The sequence below is a fragment of the Podarcis muralis genome, chromosome 14 (assembly GCF_964188315.1).
Source record: "Podarcis muralis chromosome 14, rPodMur119.hap1.1, whole genome shotgun sequence".
Classification (NCBI taxonomy): Eukaryota; Metazoa; Chordata; class Lepidosauria; order Squamata; family Lacertidae; genus Podarcis; species Podarcis muralis.
Window position 1 is genome coordinate 18,604,867 of NC_135668.1, and position 18,984 is coordinate 18,623,850.

Sequence of the window (18,984 nt, forward strand, 5' to 3'; positions counted from 1 at the left end):
AACAAGCTTGGGAAGCGTGGGGCACATGGTTTGTTCATGGGGTACGAAAAAGGTGCATACAGGGTATGGATGACTGACTCCAAATCCATTAAGTTCACAAGGAGTGTTGAGTACAATCCTAAGTGGGGGGAAAATGTGGGAATTTTCCAGAGTTACCCAGAGGGGGATGTAGGTGATGTCAAGCGAGCAGCTAAAGCTGAGGAAGCTGCTGAGGATGATGAGGATGAGGATGATGATGATGATGATGATCAGAGTTCGGATTCCAGTTCATTGGGCGGCGCTGCTGCTGATGTCAGTGAGAGTGATGACACAGCAGACTACAAGAGTGCAAAGGCCTCAGTCAGACCATCTGATGCGTCTGACAATGATCTGGAAGAACCACTGTTCACCATTGGTCATTTTTCTCCTAAGAAAGAGGAGATGAGTCCAGAAGACTTGCGTCTGGTTCGCAGGTCTGAAAGGGCGACCAAAGGCAGACCTCCAAAGAGGTATGCTGATGAGTTTGCTAAGACTGCAACTGCTGTTCTTAGTAGCTCAGAGAAGGTGTGGGAACCTTCAAGCTTCAAAGAGGTTCAGGAGTTAACCTCTAAAGATGCTGAGCCTTGGCTTAATGCCATGAAGGCTGAAGTTGATTCCTTGAACAGGAACCAAACTTGGGAACTGGTACCGGTAGTCCCAGGTATGAGACTGGTTGGCAGCAAATGGGTCTTCAAGGCCAAGACAGACCAGAATGGCAAGGTTGTCAGACACAAAGCCAGATTGGTTGCCAGAGGTTTTTCACAGGTACCAGGACAGGATTACCACGAGACCTACTCTCCCACTGTCAAATATGAGAGCATTCGGCTGATGCTCAAGATTGCTGCGGAGGAGAAACTGCATGTTTCCCACCACGACATTAATACAGCTTTTTTGTACGGGATTTTGAACGAAGAGCTGTTTATGCTTCCACCTGACGGGATGCAGATACAGAAGGGAATGGTCTGTAAACTGCGGAAATCCTTATATGGTCTCAAGCAGAGTGCCAAGTGTTGGAACACAAAACTCACTGAAACGTTGCTTTCTCTAGGTTTTCACCAGGGCAAAGCTGATCCATGTGTGTTTGTCAAGGAGGAGGGGCAAAACAAACTGTATTGTTTATGTTTTGTTGATGATCTTCTGATGTTTTGGAAGAATCAGGCTTTCTATCAAAGCACCCTAGCTCAGCTGAAGGAGCACTTTGACATGAAGGATCTTGGTGAGGTATCCAACTATCTTTCTCTGCAGGTGGAGAAGGACCAAGCAGGTAATTTTCTGGTACACCAAACACAGAAAATTGCTGATGTGTTAACCAGGTTGAATTTGGTTGATGCAAACCCAGCAGACACACCGATGGTGACAGGTTACCAGGTAGACAGTACTGCTGAAGCGTTTTCTGACACAACGCTATACAGATGCGTTCTAGGCAAGCTGAATTTCATTGCCAGATGTTCAAGACCTGACATAGCTGTAAGCTGTAATCTGCTTAGCAGACATGCCAACAATCCTACGGTTCAGGATTGGAAAGCTCTGAAGCGCATAGCCCGCTATTTGAAAGGGACTATGCACTACAGGCTGAGGTTCACCAGTCAGAAGACTGGAGGTCTTGAAATCTTTGCAGATGCAAGTTTTGGAAGTGACACCACAGATGGTACAAGCACTTCTGGGGTATGCTACATGTACAACCACTGCCTGTTTGACTGGTTGTGCAAGAAGCAAACAACAGTGAGCCTAAGTTCCTGTGAAGCAGAACTCAATGCTCTGTCATTTTCACTCATGGATTGTGAATGGTTGATGCAACTGTTTAAGGACATCGGGGTTTCTGTGAAATGTCCTATACAAGTGTACCAAGACAATAGATCATGTTTGGCTTTGCTGAACTCGGAGAGTTGCAAGCAAAGAACCAAGTACTTGCAGATTAAACTACATCGTGCAAGAGAGTGTATTCAAAAGGGACTGATTCGGGTGTCCTACATGGCAGGAAATGAAATTCCTGCTGATCTGTTGTCTAAGGTTGTTAACAAAGAACAACTAAAGGTTTATGTACAAAGGTTGCAATTGAGTGAACCACAGGTACACCAGGTTACACGGAAAGGGGGAGGATGTTAGGATATTTCCGTTCCACCTTAAGAGAGAGCAGGCTTGTGAGTCACAGAGTCTGCGTATTTCCTGTTACAGGATGTTTTTTGTTTGCTGTTTCCTTTCGATTTCAGTCGGTCAGAGACACTGACACAGAACGGTCATGTTTTCTCTTTGTTCTGATCAACGCTAAATAAAGTCTGTAAATTATGCTCTCTTCTGCGGTGCAAGCTTTCTGGCTGTGGTTTCTGCTGATAAAGAACAGTGTGCACAAGCCTGGAATGTGGCAATCTATTTCTGAGGCTTTGTGTCGCTAACTGCTGGATCTGCCTGGCTACGGGAGATCGATGGACGTCGGGCAGCCGGCTTGGGGCCATGATGGACAATATCTCCCTGGCAGTTTCCCAACACTCCAGATGTTTTTGAACTCCATCTCCCATCATCCATGACCATTGGCCATGCTGGCTGCAGCTGATGGGAGTTGGAGCATAACAACTGGAGCCGAACAGTGCCCAGGTTTCTTTAGTGTAGATTCAACTCAGTTCCATCACTGACTAGTTTCTAGGCTGGTCTTATGTCCTACTTGACAGAGGATAGCTTCTGTCTGAAGGAAACCTGTATTTGGAAAGCTATCCAGTTCAACTCTAGTTTAAAAATTTGTAAAACAGTAAGGTGCTGTGGGTTAAACCACAGAGCCTAGGACTTGCCGATCAGAAGGTCGGCAGTTCGAATCCCTGCAACGGGGTGAGCTCCCCTTGCTCGGTCCCTGCTCCTGCCAACCTAGCAGTTCAAAAGCACATCAAAGTGCAAGTAGATAAATAGGTACCACTCCGGCGGGAAGGGAACGGCGTTTCCGTGCACTGCTCTGGTTCGCCAGAAGCGGCTTAGTCATGCTGGCCACATGACCCGGAAGCTGTACGCCGGCTCCCTCAGCCAATAAAGCGAGATGAGCGCCGCAACCCCAGAGTCGTCTGCGACTGGACCTAATGGTCAGGGGTCCCTTTACCTTTAAGAAGGGACAAGGGGCCATGGAGGTTGTGCATCAACAATTAGCACGTGGACAGCAGACTTGGCAAGCACACAGGCTAGCTGATCCCACAATCTTCCCCACTTTTGCTATTTCCCCACCATTGCACCCAGCCATATTTTAAAAATAATATGGCAGTTGGCCCTCCCAGGTTCAGTTCCAGACTATCTGTGAGTCATAGTCCAGCGAGAATTCAATGCGCAACTCTTCGTCTTTGGCGATCACTCGTAGCCGAGTAAGATTGTCTTCCATAAACACAGTTTAAACAGTAAGTGACTGTGGAGGCCAGTTCTGGATCCACACATCCTTCCACAGTGGGGACATAGGTTTCCGGGTGGGAGTTAATCACGGTGAGGGTTTGCCAAGTGTGCCTTCCTCTTAGCATGTTTCTCCCTTTCATCCAGAGTTTGAGCGTCTTCAAAGCCCACGACACCTTTGTTAAAGGCTGTTCTCTAATTGGAGCGCTCGCAGGCCAATGCACAACTACCTTAGTCTGGGCCCAATCCGTACCGTCCACACCAAGCTGCAGCTCTGCATTTGTGATGCTGGCTTTAATATTTCCCACAGAAATGATACTACTAGGAAGTAGGGCTTGGCAGTCAATGCAAACTCCTTCTTCTTTGAAAGCCAATGCACTAAGAGGCCCACACAAAGAAGCGGCAAGGACTAAATATAGCTCATTTCAGGTTTTCCGAAAGTTTAATATTGCTGTTGCCGGGGGGGGGGGGGCAGCGGCTTCCCTCTATTGCTTAGAGAAGCATGTTGCCACTGGCCCCCTTTAGCCCCTTAAAATGTCTGGGGCCGAGTCGGAAGAATTCACAACATCTTTGGGAGCTGCTGTTATTTCAGCTGCAAGGATTTAGCTGTAAGTATTCTGTAAGTCTTTTGTCATATGTTTCATGTGCCCAGCAAAAGGCAGAACTTCCCCCTTTTTTTTTTTTTTTGGGTCTCGGATGAATTCTGAACTCTCCGTTCCTTCGCTTACGTTCCTTTCCTTGATCCCCCAACATTCTGACAACTCCTCCAAGTTGTCAGCAGAGTTTCATTTTTAATGTGAGGTTTTGCTGTCAAAGATTATCACTGTTAAGCTCTTGGGCCGGCCACCTGGCTCCTTACCCAGGTAACCGGCATGATGTGAAAGCCTATTATTGCCGCCTCCCCCCTATAATATCTAAGCATTAATAGTAGGCACGGCTAGTTATTTCAGCATAAAGCCCTTATGTAACCCAGCAGGTTTACATTTGGGGAGACAGGGCTGCATATAACAACTTAAGCAGGTATTCAAATCTAGCTCCAAGGAGAGATGTCCCTGCTATGTTTTCTCTGACAGAGAAAACAGCACCTCTGGGGAGCAGGTTGCGGGGGAACCCAAAACAGTTTTTGATGGGGAAACAACATAGGAGAAGGTGTTCATTCCCTTTTCCCCAGCACTGAAGTTCCAGTCTGATTTGCACAACCATTTATCTATATGCTTTTCATTTTTAAGATTCAGAAATAATATTTTCAGAGAAGCTTAAGATGAATATATAAATAAATGAATATATAAGTAAATATGAGTGAACGAAGATGTGAATAAACTTATAAATGCTTCTTGCACCTGCTTATTTACGTTAATCTGTTCGTTTTAAAGAATCCTGGCGATGTAACAATAGCATTTTCATACAAATGACACAATGATATACATAGGGGAAATGACAGCTTCCATTTTCCTAAGAGGCACATAAAAACAGCGTAAATTGGCTCAGATAAAATAGATAAGACAGCAGAGAAGGCTGCTCTCCCAAGGGAGAGCATTCCGCATGCAGGGTGCCACCACCAAGAAAGCCCTTTCCCTTGTCACCACCTGCCTCACCTTAGATGGTTCCATCCAAGCCCATTGTCAACAGCTGACATCCCTGGGTACCTGCCTGGGCACCAGTATCCCAGCAGGGCTCTCTGCTGCTCATGCCCTGGCCCTCCCTTGCTTTATTTTCAAGCAGCGACTAGTGACTGAATCTACTCACCCATCTAATTTTCCCACAGTGTCTCTGACTTTGTGATGTTTGTGGGCATTGCGGGCAACTGATGCTGCTTTCCAGTTCTACAATCTCAAGTATTCCCTTATTCAGCTGAATGCTTTTGTTTTTGTTTTTATTTCAGCTTGCATACAGTATTTAAATTCTGGAATTTGCTGTTGTGGGTTTATATATCACTATGCCTCTTGAATGAAGTCCTTTCATTTTGACGACCAAAAGATGTGTGGGCGCCTGTTAAACCTCTTTGAACATAGCCATCTAGAAGTACCGCCCTCTGGATTCTATTATACTTACTCTCAAGCAAATGTTAGGTGGCCCCAGCCTTTACAACATCATACAGGAAACTTAAACAGCTTGGTTAAAAATAATCACTCACCATTATCAAGAGATCAGATCCATCCTTTGCATTTCATTGCCGTGGCTTGATCAAGGTGGAATACACAACGCAATAACTTTCTGCAGTGGTTAAAAGTTGTGTTCTGTTGCTAAAAACCAGTCTGTAAATCCATAAAAGTTTTCAGATACCTTGGTGTAAGTCCAGGGCACACGAAGTAACATTTCAGTTTAAAACTTCCTTCAGCAGCAAAATATATTTTGATTTGCCTCTTTGGGCTGGCTGGATAGCTCAGTCAGCTAAGCTTCCAATCTCCTGCCCGGCTTGTTCGAGATGGAGCTGGCCGTGTGGGTAAAGGAGATGTTATTTCACTGAATCGGCCACCAAGATTTGTCGCCGCCAGTTTCCTGTACCACAAACAGAAATCGAAAACCTGAGTCTTTCGTTTTGGACATTTTATCGACTCCCTTCTACAACAGGAGAGGCAGGGAAGGGGGGCAGCACAGCCCAAACATCCCAAGCTTTTTTGACACACACATGGAAAATGTGTTCAACTGTTTAGATAATCTTCCTGAATTCATGTCCTTCCCCTCATTGGTTAACTGGCTGCTCCTATGTAATTGCATGGTTCATTTCAAATGTAACACCTAAAATCCCGTTGCCCAAGGTTGAAATGAAACGATTCATTTATTACTATTTTTTTCCCCAAAGAAGAAGGGGGGGTGAGGAGACCCAATGTACTTCGTTCATTTCAGCCTTGGTGAAAAACGGCTTTCATAGATGCTTGTGTTGAAGGCATGGGGGGGGGGGGCCTGGAGGATGAAAACCATGTAGTGATCAGCAGGGCTCAGTTGCAGAGGGAGGGGTGGACTGAGATCTTTGCAAGAATAATGTGGCAATAACACAAAGATTTTGGAGCCACCAATATCCTTGGTTGTTGGTTCCTTTCCTTCCCTCCCCCTGCCTCTCTCTCTCTCTCTCTCTCTCTCACACACACACACACACACACACACACACACACACACACACTCCCCCTTTGCTGGCTTAAGAGTTTATTCAGCTGTTTTAAATCATGCGCTTTCAGTTCCTCCTCCTCTAGCAAGGGCTCTTACCTTCTGAGTATTTCCAGATGGAGGCTTTTGTGAGTGACAAATGTCCCATGAGCCCTTCACCTGCAACGCGCTGTCTTTCTCTTGCCACCCCACCCCAGCCTCAGCTGCCACCTCCACCAGCTACAATTGGCCTGTCACAGGCTGCAGCAAGCATGAGGGCATTACAGCCTCATATGCTGGGAGTTTTCACAGTGACCCTGTGTGATGAGGTCACGGTTAATCCCATTTTACAGATGGAAAACCGAGGTTGAGAACCTGTACTTTGCATCAGGCCATCCCTCAAGCAAACATAAGGGGGTGGGGGATCGGTGAACCTCCAGATATGGCTGGACTCCAGCCCCCATCAGCTCCAACTACTGGCCATGCTGGCTGGTGGGGGGAAGTCTGATCCCAGCCCCATAAATATCTGGAGAATCATAGGATCCCTATCCACAGTGTAACCAATTGAAATTATATATATATATTGGGGGGCTTCAGGACGCGGGTGGCGCTGTGGGTAAAAGCCTCAGCGCCTAGGGCTTGCCGATTGAAAGGTCGGCAGTTTGAATCCCCGCGGCGGGGTGCGCTCCCGTTGTTCGGTCCGAGCGCCTGCCAACCTAGCAGTTCGAAAGCAAGTAGATAAATAGGGACCGCTTACCGGCGGGAAGGTAAACGGCGTTTCCGTGTGCTGCGCTGGCTCGCCAGATGCAGCTTTGTCACGCTGGCCACGTGACCCAGAAAGTGTCTCCAGACAGCGCTGGCCCCCGGCCTCTTGAGTGAGATGGGCGCACAACCCTAGAGTCTGTCAAGACTAGCCGGTACGGGCAGGGGTACCTTTACCTTTTATTGGGGGGCTTAAGTTTCTCATAGTCAAGGCACGCCTTTTTTCTGAAATAATAATAATAATAATAATAATAATAATAATAATAATATAGGAATGGTACTCTTAGATAAAATGGTCTTACACAGCCCCACCTCTAGATTTAACAGTTTTATCAGCCTGGGCGGGGGCTCATTAGATGGTAATGTTATTGCTTCATTTACTTCAAAATGTGGTAAGCCAGGCATAGGCAAACTCCGGCCCTCCAGATGTTTGGGACTACAATTCCCACCATCCCTAGCTAACAGGACCAGTGGTCAGGGATGATGGGAATTGTAGTCCCAAATCATCTGGAGGGCCGGAGTTTGCCTATGCCTGTGGTAAGCCATTTTGCTGGATTTTCTGGGTGTGTGTTCTGCTGAATGAGTCCCAAATGTCAGCCCCCAACTCCACCCTTGATTGAAGGTGTATCACACCAGATTGAAAGGCATGCTACACATCATTCTTAAGCCAAAAAAGAGAGAGTAAGAATTGCCCACCTTCAGAGGGGTTCACCAATGTGATTCTGTGTGAGTTGCTGTTCTGCACAATGGGGGGGGGGGTTTAAGGGTACAATGGTGACTTGGGTCTGAACATAATGGAATATATCTGTTAAGTTGTGGGTGACCATATCAGACGACACAACGATTCTTCAAACAGCTCTTGTTTATTCACAGGCCAGAACAGAACTGAACTGAAGGGTTCCGCCAGCCTGCTTATATAGAGCTCCACTAGAATGCAACAGTAACCATTTTCTGTAACTATCCAATCACTGAACGTCACTTTCGATCCCTTATTTGCATATGTGGACCTGAACTATCTACAGTATCCCCCTGCTGGCCCAGGGTGAGAACTTTAGTACATAACAATATCCTCTGAGGGTGGGTGACTTTTCTGCATCTTTGTATTAAGAATTACGGGATGGCCCATTCATGCAAAGTCTGTACAAAATTACGAGCCCTCCACCCACAGTGGCGACTTACTGAATGGAGGTAAGGTGAGAGTTGGGTACCATACAAAGTGGGCAGACTCCTTCGTGTGGTGAGTGGTGAACCAGCCTCGCCCTCCTTTGACTCAGAGGTCCCTCCACTCCGTCACAGTAGGAGATTATTGGAGGAGGCTAGACCTCTTTAGGTAAAGCAGGACTTTGCTACACTTGTTGCTATTATTATATAAGGGCTCAGATTCAGCTCATTTCTTACTGGAGCAATTCCATAGGGCTGTGTTACAAAAGCAGTACCCAAATGCTGCCTTGCCTTAAGCTCAGTTGGGGACTTGCTTTGCTGTGCAGCAGGGCAGGACAAGAACCTTCTAGTATCCTAGCACACGTCCTTCATAGAATTGTAGATTTGGAAGGGACCCCAAGGGTCATGTAGTCCAACCCCCTGCAATGCAGGAATCTTAGCTAAAGCATCCACGACAGATGGCCGTCCAGCTTCTGCTTTAAAACCTCCAAGGAAGGAGAGTCCACAACCTCCTGAGGGAGAAGAAGCATCAGTGTTGTTACTGTGCGCTTTGACCTTTGACAAGGAAGGTGCTCAGGATCACAATACCTCAAGGACCGCCTCTCCCCCTATGAACTGACCTGGACCCTGCAACCATCACCTGAGGTCCTTCTTCGTGTGCCTCCTTCTTGAGAGGTCCAGAAGGTGGCAACAGGAGAACGGGGCCTTCTCTGCAGTGGCTCCCCATTGGTGGAATGCTCTCTCCAGAGAAGCTCGCCTGGCACCTTCATCATACATCTTTAGGTGCTGGGTGAAAATGCTCCTCTTCAACCAGACCTTGGGCTGATTAACATCCTCTATCCCAGGGGTCGGCAAGGCTTAACTTGCCTGGGCCGGTTCACTGCCACGGAGCCCCCTGTGTGGGCTGGATTGTGGGTGCGTGTGAGCACATGCACCCGCGATTTCCGGCATCTGCGCGTGTGCAAACATGATTTCCGGTGTTGCAAAAGTGAGTCCCTGCGCCATGCTGTGCTGGTTTAGTGCAGCGCACGGGGACTCGCAAGGCAGCCAGCTCGGTTCGGGGGCAGCTCAGGGTCCAGTAAAATGACCCCCATGGGCCTCCTTTTAAATGTGTTTGTGGGAGGGCAGGTATTGGTTTGTTTCTTGTTCTTGTTTTTATTATGTATACAAATTAGCTAGGTAGCTGGATCTAGAGCTTTGCTGGTTTTTCTCCTCTGGCAGTTGGCCTGAATATGGATCTATCTATCTATCTATCTATCTATCTATCTATCTATCTATCTATCAATCTATCTATCCAACAAAGGTCCATATAGTTAAATCTATGGTTTTGCCAGTAGTGATGTATGGAAGTGAGAGCTGGACCAGAGAGAAGGCTGATCACCAAAGAATTGATGCTTTTGAAATCTGGTGCTGGAGGAGACTCTTGAGAGTCCCACTGGAAGGACAGATCGTGAAGCTGAGGCTCCAATACTTTGGCCACCTCATGAGAAGAGAAGACTCCCTGGAAAAGACCCTGATGTTGGGAAAGATGGAGGGCACAAGGAGAAGGGGACGACAGAGGACGAGATGGTTGGACAGTGTTCTCGAAGCTACCAGCATGAGTTTGACCAAACTGCGGGAGGCAGTGGAAGACAGGAGTGCCTGGCGTGCTCTGGTCCAGGGGGTCACAAAGAGTTGGACACAACTAAATGACTAAACAACAACAACATCTATCTATCTATCGATGCAAATTTGTATGGTGAGTTTGTTCCCTGGAGTCTTTTACCTACCCAGGAATGCCCCTGCTTCCAGGATAAAACTGGTTCACCTAGGAAACAGTTAAATCTCTTGGCCAGCTTTCGCCTCTCTGCAGAGAATACTAAGCACACTTTGTTCATTCTATAAAACTCAGTCTTGGTTCACTTTTTCCTCTCCTGCTTTCGTAGCTGGGCATAGCAAGAGGACCTTGTGACATCCTCCAGATCCTGAAGGAGCTGGTTATAAAAGCACAGGCTCTCCAAGAGAAAACAACTCTTGCTTCCAACCACACCCTCTCCAGGCCGTTGCTGTGCAGATGGGATTCCCATTTGCTTCGCTTTAGGCTGAGACTAAACAACGTAAGGCTGGCAGTTCCAGTCCCTATTTATAGAGAGAATGTATCTGTCGCTTGTAACTAAGGAGGTGGGTGGCAGCTTTCCAAAGGGGTGGGCTAGTGACTAAGCACAGCATGATATTTCCACCTGGAATGTGCCATTATTGGGAGTTAGCCACTTCTCAGCAAATTGGGTAGCAATTGTGCTAGGTTCGTAGCTCTCTTTAGCTATTCTGTGGTGACAAATGCAACAGAGCTACAGACCAATCCATTTTCAAATAAAACAGGAATGTAGTGTGTTGCCTCTTCTGTATGTGATGAAAACTTCAGAGAATCATAGAAAAGAATCATAGAATTACAGAGTTGGAAGGGACCTGGACGGTCATCTAGTCCAACCCCCTGCAGTGCAGGAATACGCAGCTAGCCAATACAGGGATCGAACATGCAACCTTGGCATTATCAGTACCATGCTCTAACCAACTGAGCTATCCGGCTGACCCAAAGCTCCTGGTCTTCGAGAGCATTTTTGCCTATTGTTTTTATTGTACGGGGAAAGGCCATCGTTCAATGGTAGAATGCAGGAGAATGCCCTGATCCTGAGTCAAGCCATTGGTCCATTTAGCTCAGTATAGTCTACACCAGGCATGGCCAAACTTGGCCCTCCAGCTGTTTTGGGACTACAACTCCCATCATCCCTAGCTAACAGGACCAGTGGTCAGGGATGATGGAAATTGTAGTCCCAAAACTGCTGGAGGGCCAAGTTTGGCCATGCCTGGTCTACACTGATGGGTTGTGACTCTCCAGGGTTCTCTCCCAACCCTATTGGCCGATGGCAGGGATTGAACCTGGGACCTTCTGCATACCGAGCGGATGCTTTGATGACTGAGCTAGGGCACCTGCTTGGCATGCAGAAGGCTCCAGGTTCAATTCTTGGTGATGTGTGGGATGGAAGAGACCCCTACCTGAGACCCTGGGTGGTCAGTGTAAGACAACATTGAGCAAAATGAGCAATGATCTGTCTTGGAATAAGGCAGCTTCTAATGTTCCTGCTGCAGTTATAGGGGGGTTGTATGGGGTTTTACTGGGGAGGGGGGGTAGTACCTCTGGTAGGAGACATGTCATGGGGTTGTAGCCAGAGTAGACTCATTGAAAATAATGAACTTAAGGTAGTCCTGTTCATCAATGGGTCTCCTCTGAGTAGGACTAGCATTGACTACAACCCTCAAACTGCTAGGTCCACATTGCGTATTCACCCCCCACCTCTTTCCTTACCTCACATTTGTTGTCTATGTTTTTAAAACTTAAAATACCCAGCATTCAATACACGCCGTTAAATTAAATGCTTACCATGCAGCTAGTCTTATAATGTGCCCTATTCTTCCTGGTCTGGTTTCTAATACAGTCCCAATGTTTTGTTTTGCTTGCTTTTTTTTTATTAACCACTGCTGTGAGCTGAGCAGAAGTTTCCACTGAGCCGTGCAGAGTAACGCCTAAGACTATTTTTCTTTTTCTTCTAGAGTGGTTAACTTAGAAATACAGCCTGTGAGTGCATAGATGAAGTTCAGACGCCCGTCTGACTTGCATCGCCTCACACTTACCTACGGCACAGGATGTCATCTGCTATCTCTTTGTGCCAAACAGCTCTCCCTGTTTTGGGGCATATGTCAGTGGGGCTCCCAGCTTCCTTCTTTCCCTTCTGCCACCATGGAAGTCACTGAAATATCCAGATGAGTCTCAAATACAGTCATACCTTGGGTTAAATATGCTTCAGGTTGAGCATTTTCAGGCTATGCTCTGCAGCGACCCGGAAGTAACAGAACACGTTACTTCCGGGTTTCATCGCTTGCGCATGCACAGACGCTCAAAATTACATCATGCGCATGCGTAGACGTGGCAAATCGCAACCCTCGCACACACAGATGCGGATTGCGTTCGCTTCAGGATGCAAACGGGGCTCCGGAATGGATCCCATTCGCATCCAGAGGTACCACTGTAATGATCGCTATTGTTGGGCGCAATCTATCCAAAGGGAAAGTCCTTGGGTGGTGTTTAGCTTATCAGATTTAGCTGGGAGGGAATCACTGGATGGGTTCGGGATGGGGGGGTCGAGATGTCGTTACAAGAGGGTGTGATACTGGCTGCCTTGAAAGAGTCGGAGGTGCGGCCATTCCTAAAAGACCCTCCCTGGTGTGATTAGCCTGGATAAGAGGAGACTGAGAGGAGTTATGATGGCCATCTTCAAATATCTAAAGGACGATGGAGCTGGCTTGTTTTCTGCTGTTCCGGAGGCTGGGACCCAAACAGTAACTTGGCTTCAAGTTATAAGAAAGGAGATTCCAACTAGACGCCAGGAAGAACTTTATGGTGGTAAGAGCTGTTCGACACTGGTCCCTCTTAGAAGGTGGTGGACTCTCCTTTCTTGGAGGTGTGTAAGCAGCGGTTGGATGACCATCTGTCATAGATGCTTTAGCTGAGAGTCCTGCATTGCAGGGGGCTGGACTAGATGACCCTAAGCATCTCTTCCAACTCTACAATTCTGTGATTCTAGGACACTAATGTCTCTTTTCTGGGCAAAGTGACTAACAGAGTGATGGCTGAGTAGCTGAAGATATGGCTGTAGGAAGCAGATGATCTAGGGTTATTTCAGCCTGGTGTTAGACCTCATTCTGACACTGAAACTGTCTAACCATGGTTTCCTGGAGCAACACTGTAAACTTGGGTGTGGGGGCACTACTATAGCAGTTCTGCTCCTGCTACCAGGACCACTACTGGAGAGTGACATTAGGGGAACTTCTGTTCAGCCCCTTGGTATTTGTGCTGTGAGGTCCCATGGGGTTCCATCCTGTCCCTTCCATGCTTTTCATCCTCTTTAGGAAGTTGCTGGGAGGCATCATTCAGAGATTTGCAGCCTGGTGCCACCAACATGCAGTTGCCCTCAATATGGCTCCATTCATCTGATACCTTTTCAGGTGCTGCTAATTACCTAACACTGAAGTTAGTCCAAGACAGACTGCTTAGATGGCAGAGTCCAGCAAGTTAGGGAGAAGGAACTCCAGCTATTTTGAGTTGTCCGGGCAGCAACCTGATTGTGAGAACTTGCAACCTTGCTCTCCAACCTGAAAATTTGCTTCAGTTCACATTGAGAGGCTAACGTACCACACTTTCCAAATCATTACATGAACCAACACAGCCATCTTTGGAAATTCACAGGTCTCTAAATTTTGCAGAGCCATGTAATGTGCACAAACAAATAACATATATTGGGTTATAAAGTGTGCATAAAAATATGCCTGTGTTGGTGACAATAGCATACATTATTATATTATGTTACATTACATCATATTATGGGGAAATGGCTTTGCAAAAATTTGTATATGAGGGAAATTGGCATGCAAACAGAAATTAGGAGAAATTCACATTTAGAGTTTGATGAATTTTCATGTGCTTAAAAAAAAACTGATGTGAAAATGTAGAGAACCGGATTTAACATTGGAAAAAGGAGCAATTGGGAGAACTAACATTGGCAGATTCACTACTTTAGAGGCATTTGCAAACAAACTCTGGTCACTTCCAGGTATCTGTTTATTGAACATTCATTGCGCTTTGTTGGCGGGGGGGGGGGTGTTTACCGGTATATGACATTGCCCCAAGCAATTCTTCACCCACCTTTCCCAGTGCATTTTCCTGTCACTTTCCTTAAGCACAAAATGGTTTGAGGTTTTGGTTTGAAGGCAGGTTTCTTATGCAAGACTGCCAAGTCCACTTTAGTTGCACAACCTGAATTTGCCAGGGTGTGATGACACCCCCCCCCCCCGGAAAAAAAACAACACACAGCCAGCAAGAGTCTGGAAGCTTCCTCCATACCCATACACACACAAAAGAGAAAAATTAGGAGACTCCAAAAGGGTGGCTATGCAGCCTTAGCAGAACGCACCAAGTCTCTCAAGACAGTGTAAATACTAACATATTCATCATGGCAAACACAATTCGCCAACATGCCATTGTTGGAATGAGCTCCTTTGCCCCTTCAAGCCTTCTCATCAGCTCTTCCTCCCTCTTTTTCGTTTGCTAAATTCAAATTAAAAGCAGACTGTCCCCATGCTGAGTAGCGGTTCAATTGACCAAACTTTACGGGAGAAATGATTGCAAGCCGAGCCAAACAGGAAACAAGTCACTTACCTGCGAGACGACGACCCCCGTCTTCAGATTTCCAGAATTCTGCTCTCTAAAAGTTTACGTTAACAAGAGTTGAGTGCCAGTGATGCAGCCGAGGTGCCTTTTTGATTCGGTGAGACTGGCTCCTCCCGCTCATTCCTTGACTGGTCGCTGCTTAGTGGAGATCTCCTCTATCCCAACCTCAGCGTCTCCATACCAGGCAGTTGGGATCCTGTTTGTGCACATGAGATGGAAAACTACAGGCCCATCACACCCGCACATCCATGTCCTGAAGGTTGCGCGCAGGAACACAACCCCTGTTCACAATTCAGGAAAAGAAAAACCCGGTCGTACCCAAGGTGTCAGTCATTTCATAAGTGTGCCTAGGCTGAGACAGCTTGTGTTGTTTTTGCTGTTTTTTTTTTTTTTTAATGTTATGTTTCTTGGGGGAAATGGCCTTTAATCACCTCTCTTCTTCTAAATTAGCATCCTGGCCATACAATGGACCTTACTTCATTGCAAAATAAAGGCAACAAGACCTTGATTCGTGTCCGGCCCACACATGCTACGAACAAAAAGAGCTTTCAGTCTGGCTCGAGGTCTTTATATAATGTGTAGCTCTTGAAACTAAACAGCTTACAGTAGGGTTGTATAAGAGGCCTAATGTGTGGCATAAATCAACTTTGCCCTGCTGGAGTTGGACTGGGGGCTGTGAGGGGAGAGAGTCTGTGTGCATGTGTGATGAATGAGTGCTTTGTTCAGGGGGGGAAATAATTGCTTGCAGGGGAAGGTTGACGACGTTTGTGCACACGCTAGTATACAGTGCAAATGGCAAGTCCCCGTCTCCTCCTAATTTAATTTCATAGAAAGCAGGCACAAAGGAGGGGGGGAGGCGTCTTTCTTTTACTGTGTTTATGCAAAGCATGTGAAAGAGCCTTTCGCTCTTCCAGTGACACCTGGAGACAAAATTCCGCCACTGCCCGTAATAGCCTTTTAAAAATGAATTCAGGCAACAAGAGATTTGGCTCTCTGAACTCACAAGCCGGTCGAGGGAGGGGGCTAATGGGACTGCTTTTAAAAGAGGGAAACACGAAATGTACAGAGGTGTTGATTTCTCTTTTGAGAAGCACAAGTGTTCTTCTGGGGGCTCCACACTCAGCCAGGGTGCGAACTTGAATAAAATATTGGGGGAGCCGGGTAGCACGCACACACACACACACAGCATAATTGATCACAAGACACGGCGCGCACACACCATTTGAATGGCAATGACCATCAACTTGGGGAGGGCTGGCCCCTCAAATATTTTATTGGGGGGGCTGGAGGGATCTCAGCTGCTGCGATGATGCTCAGAAAAAAATGAATGTGTTTGCATGCTCCTTTTGAAGTGCAGCTAAAATCTAACCACCACCACTCCACACACACTTGTGGCTTAGTTCACACAAACAAAAGATGAAATAGTAAAACTGCTTTTGGACTGTACTGGTTCCATACAGCTGAATGCCTCCCTATGGAGTGACAGGGAGAATCACTCGGGCATTTTAAAGTAAACCATCAAGGAAGAAAGTTGAACTAGAAAATGGATATTTGTGTACACTTGTATCTAGTGATGAGACAGGATTCTGTCATGTGATCCTCCCCCTTTTAGGAATGAAACAGTCCAGGAACATTTCCACCACCACCACCCCATCTGCAGTCTGTGGGGGTTTTTTTACCAGTGCCAGTCCTACTCACAAGCAGACCCACTGTAGTTGCTGGAAATGTCCACCATGGATTCATTCACGTCAACAGGTCTACCCTGAGTAAGTAGCACATTTCAGATGCCAGTGATGGTGTGTAGTGATACCACATCAACCTGAAACCTGTTTGTCCACCTGGTCCAACGTTGTCTTCCCTTGACTCACAGCAACTCTCCAGTAGAAAGAAAGAGGTTTTCCCCATCACCAACTAGTGCTTAGCTGATGTTTTAACTGTGAAATGTGCCTGAAGCCTTCTGCATGCACAGCTCAAGACCCCACTTTGAGTGAAAATAAAGTTCGTTCAGCAATTCATCCAAAGGATGCATGGAAGTGTTTGGGGGGAAATACTCTGGTTTCATGCTGGGTGCTGCCTTAGGCATTGTGTCACACCATGTTATGCTTAAGAAGAGAAGAGAATAGTTTCTGCCCAAGGCAGCCTCTCAGCTAGAGCTGACTGGACTGCTAGCCCTGCTGAAAGCCAGATAACAGTCATAGATTCCTGTTCTGGGTGGTCTGACCGCTTAGCTTTGCTCTGATATTCCACGTGTGACTGGGCTTGACATAAGTCAGAAGGCAAGCCCCAACCAGTTTGTATGCATACATATACCAGGAACTCCTCTGCATAAATTATCCTGCAGCAGCGTAGCTGGAAAACAAATGCATTCCAGGTTCTTGACTGCTAATGCATCACATACTGTAGACTCCTAGAGCTGGCAAAATGGCTTAGAAAGTCTGAGGGGTTGCTCGGGAGAGCCATGTTCTTGTTTGAGGTGCGCTTTCCTGGTGCAAGGAACCTTGCTACTCGTTTTTAGGAATGGACAGATCCATCAAAGTCTTGTCCATTCCAGTTCTTCATGGGGATGGGGCAAGTCTGCCCTGTCTCATTTCCATGTGAATTTTACAGGAAATCATTTGAACAGAAAAACTTATGATAGATAGAGATACATACAAGCATATATGCGCTTATATGGGGATCCGATGGCTGCAGCAATAACTCTGTCCAACCCCGTAATAGAATCTACAGGATTCCAGATTCTAAAGAGGACCAAAGGGAACTCATACTCTGATCTGGGTCGTGACCTGCCCTGATCGAATCAGGGGAGTTGGCTTTGGAATCTGACTTCTGCAGATGCCTCCTCCATCCCTACACATGGGTCACGTCTCAACTGGAGGAGTCCTCATCAGAGAAGGACCAGGAGGAGCCACCAGGATAGTTCTGTTAACACCAAGATCACAGGTTTGATCCCCGTAAGGGACAGCTGCATATTCCTGCATTGCAGGGGGTTGGACTAGATGATCCTCAGGGTCCCTTCCAAATCTATGATTCTATCACCCGGCCTTACGCCAAGCCTTGGGTCAGGCTCCATCTGGGGTCAAGGAGCTGGAGTTCTGCAATGAAACTGAGGTGGGGTGGTCTGCTGCCAGGGTGGCTCCAGCCTCTGACATCAAGGCTGAACAGGTCCCAAGCGGGGAAAGTGGCACCTTAAACCTGACCTATCCACAGAGGTGCCTGACTATGGACAAGGATTCCTCAGGAGTAAAGGTTTTCTTCTTCTTTGGCGATCACTCGTACCCAAGTAAGATTGTCTTTGATGAACACGGTCTTAACAGTGAGTCTGTGGAGGCCAATTCTGGATCTACACACCCTTCCACAGGGGGGACATAAGTTTCTGAGCGGGAGTTGATCACGGTGAGGGTTTGCCAAGCATGCCTTCCTCTTAGCACGTTTCTCCCTTTCGTCCTGAGTTTGAGCCTCTTCAAAGCCCTTTGGTAAAGGCTGTTCTCCAATTGGAGCACTCGCAGGCCAGTGTTTCTCAGTTGTCAGTGTTTATACATTTTTAAACATTTGCCTTGAGAGAGTCTTTAAACCTTTAAACCATTACGCTTTCCATTTTTAAGTTCAGAATAGAGTAGTTGCTTTGGAAGACAATAATCAGGCATCCGTACAACATGACCAGTCCAACAAAGTTAATGTTGAAGAGTCATTGCTTCGACACTGGTGATCTTTGCTTGTTCCAGTACACTGGAATTAGTTTGCCTGTCTTCCCAAGTAATGTGTAATTCTTTTCAGAGACACCGTTGATGGAATCTTTCAAGGGGTTGGAGATGGCGTTTGTAAGTGGTCCATGTTTCACAAGCATACAGTAAGGTTGGTAGTGCATTAGCTTTGTAAACAAGCATTTTGGTTTCCCTGTGAATGTCCCAGTCCTCAAACACTCTGCACTTCAATTGGGAGAAAGCTGCACTTGCAGAGCTTGACTGACTCTAGCTACAACAGCAGAGGCTGCTGAACAGATGCTTAGGTTGTGGGGTTGTTTGAGGGCATGGTTGCTGTTATTATTTTTGCACCTTTAGATCTTCTTATGATTTATGTGCAAATGGTTTGATTTGGCTGTGGGCTTTTTGATGTTTTATTTATTGTTCATGACTACATTTGTTTATGTTTGCAATTATGTAATTCATTTCATGTTGTAAGCCACTTTAAACCAGTGTTGCCCAACCTCGGGTCTTGAGCTGTTTTTGGACTATAACTCCCATCATTCCTAGCTAGCAAGACCAGTGGTCACAGATGGTGGGAATTGTAGTCCGAAAAAATGCTGGAGACCCAAGGTTGAAAAACACTGGTTTGAACTA

At 46.6% G+C, this 18,984-nt stretch overlaps 1 protein-coding gene and 1 non-coding gene across 3 annotated transcripts in view; both read right to left on the bottom strand.

Annotated features, from left to right (window-relative positions):
* IL16 (interleukin 16) overlaps nucleotides 1-15,175 on the bottom strand; it is an 84,898-nt gene extending 69,723 nt beyond the window's left edge. Inside the window, exons 1-2 of one of the 2 annotated variants that reach the window (XM_028706037.2) lie at nucleotides 14,636-15,175; nucleotides 5,513-5,877 (exon numbers count right to left, since the gene is read on the bottom strand). The gene's annotated coding sequence lies outside the window, so the exon portion shown is untranslated. Of the gene's footprint in view, nucleotides 1-5,512; nucleotides 6,142-14,635 lie in introns of those variants that run through there. The other variant, XM_028706035.2, reaches the window with a different exon arrangement.
* TRNAI-GAU (transfer RNA isoleucine (anticodon GAU)) lies at nucleotides 10,878-10,951 on the bottom strand. The gene has a single exon. It is a non-coding gene; the product is annotated as a tRNA-Ile (tRNA).
* Nucleotides 15,176-18,984: the final 3,809 nt, after the last annotated feature.